General features: G+C 31.6%; 1 non-coding gene and 1 pseudogene across 1 annotated transcript; both read right to left on the reverse strand.

The window, feature by feature from the left end:
* Positions 1 to 77: 77 nt before the first annotated feature.
* On the reverse strand, positions 78 to 258 carry LOC129251894 (5.8S ribosomal RNA; annotated as a pseudogene).
* Positions 259 to 852: 594 nt separating this feature from the next.
* Positions 853 to 2843, reverse strand: LOC129251898 (small subunit ribosomal RNA). Its single transcript, XR_008583160.1, has one exon. It is a non-coding gene; the product is annotated as a small subunit ribosomal RNA (ribosomal RNA).
* Positions 2844 to 5000: the final 2157 nt, after the last annotated feature.

The following is a 5000-nucleotide window of genomic DNA, read 5'->3' on the forward strand; positions in this document are numbered from 1 at the left end:
AAATCCAATAATATACACATTTGCTTAAATTCAATTATTTTTATAAAAGAATAAGCAACTTATTTAGCATAGTCTTACAACCCTCAACCATATGTAGTCCAAGCAGTACTTTAAAATTGAATTTAATGTACATAACAGCATGGACTGCGATATGCGTTCAAAATGTCGATGTTCATGTGTCCTGCAGTTCACACGATGACGCACAGTTTGCTGCGTTCTTCATCGACCCATGAGCCAAGTGATCCACCGCTTAGAGTATTTTTTTATTTATTTTTATTTATAACAAATGTCAATTTTTTTTTGCATATATTAATTGAAAGAGTAAAATTAAATAATATTAATAATATATAAATTGATTTTCTTTCAATAATATATATCAAATATATTTAACTCTAAACATTTTTATTAAGTTGCGAATGTCTTAGTTCAACAATAATACAGTGGTGGTATTTATTATGATTCAATTATTTTGTATTTTTTTAATCATTTTATGTATATATAATAATATAATAAATATATACCACTTTTGTTATTGTGAACAAATTAACTTATCATTCAATCAAATGAATAATAAGTACAACTTTTTATTTTCATGTTTAAAGGTTTTTAAAAGAAAAAAATAAGAAAAAACATTACAAAATGTACCATCATATATTATATTTAATATGATATAATTGATGGATCACAAATTGAATGAAAAAGAATAAAAAGAATTATGGATTCAAAATAATTATATAAATTTTTTTTTTTTTTCTTTTTTTTTTTTTTTTTTTTTTCTTTTTGTTCGTTTGTTTGCTTGTCTGTTTGTTTGTTTGTTTGTTTGTTTGTTTTTCTTACGGATATGGAACACAATAATGATCCTTCCGCAGGTTCACCTACGGAAACCTTGTTACGACTTTTACTTCCTCTAAATAATCAAGTTCGGTCAACTTTTGCGAAACAACCGTGACACACGAGGCGTCACAGTGATCACGTCCGGAGACCTCACTAAATAATTCAATCGGTAGTAGCGACGGGCGGTATGTACAAAGGGCAGGGACTTAATCAATGCGAGTTAATAACTCGCACTTACTGGGAATTCCAAGTTCATGTGAACAGTTTCAGTTCACAATCCCAAGCATGAAAGTGGTTCAGCGGTTTACCCGGACCTCTCGGTCTAGGAAATACACGTTGATACTTTCATTGTAGCGCGCGTGCAGCCCAGGACATCTAAGGGCATCACAGACCTGTTATTGCTCAATCTCGTTACTGCTAGACGCAATTTGTCCATTTAAGAAGCTAGTGTCCTTATAATGGGACAAACCAACAGGTACGACTCCACTTATATAAACACATTCAAACACTTGTACATTCAAGATGTACGCATGAAAGAAGGCTATATAAGTTTCAACATCATAATCCTGAAAGCATCTATTTAATATATTTGAGTCTCGTTCGTTATCGGAATTAACCAGACAAATCACTCCACGAACTAAGAACGGCCATGCACCACCACCCATAGATTCGAGAAAGAGCTATCAATCTGTCTTACACGCTTATGTTCGGACCTGGTAAGTTTTCCCGTGTTGAGTCAAATTAAGCCGCAGGCTCCACTCCTGGTGGTGCCCTTCCGTCAATTCCTTTAAGTTTCAGCTTTGCAACCATACTTCCCCCGGAGCCCAAAAGCTTTGGTTTCCCGGGAAGCGACTGAGAGAGCCATAGTAGTAGCTACACCCAATTGCTAGCTGGCATCGTTTATGGTTAGAACTAGGGCGGTATCTGATCGCCTTCGAACCTCTAACTTTCGTTCTTGATTAATGAAAACATCTTTGGCAAATGCTTTCGCTTAAGTTAGTCTTACGACGGTCCAAGAATTTCACCTCTCGCGTCGTAATACTAATGCCCCCAAACTGCTTCTATTAATCATTACCTCTTGATCTAAAAACCAATGAAAGTAGAACAGAGGTCTTATTTCATTATTCCATGCACAAAATATTCAGGCATTTGGAGCCTGCTTTAAGCACTCTAATTTGTTCAAAGTAATTGTACCGGCCCACAACAACACTCGATGAAGAGCACTGAAGTAGGTTTAAATAGGAGGAATATATAAAAAATACATTGTATTAATTATATATAAGAACTCCACCGGTAATACGCTTACATACATAAGGTAATGTACATACCACAATATATAGTTGTACTACCCGTATGAAGCACAAATTCAACTACGAACGTTTTAACCGCAACAACTTTAATATACGCTATTGGAGCTGGAATTACCGCGGCTGCTGGCACCAGACTTGCCCTCCAATAGGTCCTTGTTAAAGGATTTAAAGTGTACTCATTCCAATTACAGGGCCTCGGATATGAGTCCTGTATTGTTATTTTTCGTCACTACCTCCCCGAACTGGGAGTGGGTAATTTACGCGCCTGCTGCCTTCCTTAGATGTGGTAGCCGTTTCTCAGGCTCCCTCTCCGGAATCGAACCCTGATTCCCCGTTACCCGTTGCAACCATGGTAGTCCTAGATACTACCATCAAAAGTTGATAGGGCAGACATTTGAAAGATCTGTCGTCGGTACGGGACCATACGATCTGCAAGTTATCTAGAGTTCAACCAATTTAACGATCAAATGATCGCTTGGTTTTAGTCTAATAAAAGCACACGTTCCATAAGGTCCGTGTTTATATTGCATGTATTAGCTCTAGAATTACCACAGTTATCCAAGTAACTGTTAACGATCTATGGAACCATAACTGATATAATGAGCCTTTTGCGGTTTCACTTTTAATTTGTTTGTACTTAGACATGCATGGCTTAATCTTTGAGACAAGCATATAACTACTGGCAGGATCAACCAGAATAATATTTTTATTTATATATTTTTCTTTGTTTTTCATATTTGAAAATTTCATAAATTACGGTGTATATAAAAAGTAAAGGGGCGACCCCCCTTTAGCTTTTCTTATCAAAATTCAAAAACCGTTTTTTATGAAAAAGAATTTTCGTTCTCTATATTATATATTTTATATAAAAATATAAGAACGATATTTCTTCTTAATATTTGCCAATTTTCAAATAATTTATCATTCTTAATAACATTTTACTTTTTTTTCAAATGCATTTTTAATGTAATAATTTCATATATTACATAATTTTTCTCTTTGAATTGAAATTAATAACTTCATAATTCTATTTTTTAATCATAAATATATATGATTGAAAAAATTTTCTCCTCTTTTCCTTTGTTTAAAATTTAATTTTTCTTATAAATTTTTGTTTTTCTTATTTTTTTCTCTTCATCATCTGTTTAATTTCCTGTATTTATACAAGAAACAAACAGTTGAGGATAATTTCTATGTAATGCTAGTATAGAATATAAAATTTTGAATTCAAAAATTTATTTCTATTTAAACTAACTATAGAAAACCAGGAATAAAATACAATAACACCAATATGCCATAACATGTTAGTATAGAATATAGATTCTTCATATATGTATATATATTCGAAAATTTTTTCTATTTAAACTAACGTATGGAAAACCAGGAATAAAATCATAATATTACCAGTTTAATATGGCTCAAATTCGAGTTTCATATAGTTATGATTCGATTTATATGCTTCAATATCATTGGTTAGTTAACTTTTGATATTTTCATATTATATCACATGCCTTCACCGTGAGTGTTTTTTGCCATGCACACCTCACATTGTCAAAAATGTATGGGAAAAATTCATTTCAATACATTTCAGTTTGATTTGAAATGTCTTTATTATATATTTTAATGGCAATATGCCAAGGTTATATTCCATAAAATGTTAGTATAGAATATAGATTCTTCATATATGTATATATATTCGAGAATTTTTTTCTATTTAAACTAACGTATGGAAAACCAGGCATAAAATCACAATATTACCAGTTTAATATGGCTCAAATTCGAGTTTCATATAGTTATGATTCGATTTATATGCTTCAATATCATTGGTTAGTTAACTTTTGATATTTTCATATTATATCACATGCCTTCACCGTGAGTGTTTTTTGCCATGCACACCTCACATTGTCAAAAATGTATGGGAAAAATTCATTTCAATACATTTCAGTTTGATTTGAAATGTCTTTATTATATATTTTAGTGCCAATATGCCAAGGTTATATTCCATAACTCTCTATTTAAACTAACGTATGGAAAACCAGGCATAAAATCACAATATTACCAGTTTAATATGGCTTAAATTCGAGTTTCATATAGTTATGATTCGATTTATATGCTTCAATATCATTGGTTAGTTAACTTTTGATATTTTCATATTATTTCACATGCCTTCACCGTGAGTGTTTTTTGCCATGCACACCTCACATTGTCAAAAATGTATGGGAAAAATTCATTTCAATACATTTCAGTTTGATTTGAAATGTCTTTATTATATATTTTAGTGCCAATATGCCAAGGTTATATTCCATAACTCTCTATTTAAACTAACGTATGGAAAACCAGGCATAAAATCACAATATTACCAGTTTAATATGGCTTAAATTCGAGTTTCATATAGTTATGATTCGATTTATATGCTTCAATATCATTGGTTAGTTAACTTTTGATATTTTCATATTATTTCACATGCCTTCACCGTGAGTGTTTTTTGCCATGCACACCTCACATTGTCAAAAATGTATGGGAAAAATTCATTTCAATACATTTCAGTTTGATTTGAAATGTCTTTATTATATATTTTAATGGCAATATGCCAAGGTTATATTCCATAAAATGTTAGTATAGAATATAGATTCTTCATATATGTATATATATTCGAGAATTTTTTTCTATTTAAACTAACGTATGGAAAACCAGGCATAAAATCACAATATTACCAGTTTAATATGGCTCAAATTCGAGTTTCATATAGTTATGATTCGATTTATATGCTTCAATATCATTGGTTAGTTAACTTTTGATATTTTCATATTATATCACATGCCTTCACCGTGAGTGTTTTTTGCCATGCACACCTCA

This window comes from Anastrepha obliqua, unplaced genomic scaffold (genome assembly GCF_027943255.1).
Source record: "Anastrepha obliqua isolate idAnaObli1 unplaced genomic scaffold, idAnaObli1_1.0 ptg000104l, whole genome shotgun sequence".
Taxonomy (NCBI): domain Eukaryota; kingdom Metazoa; phylum Arthropoda; class Insecta; order Diptera; family Tephritidae; genus Anastrepha; species Anastrepha obliqua.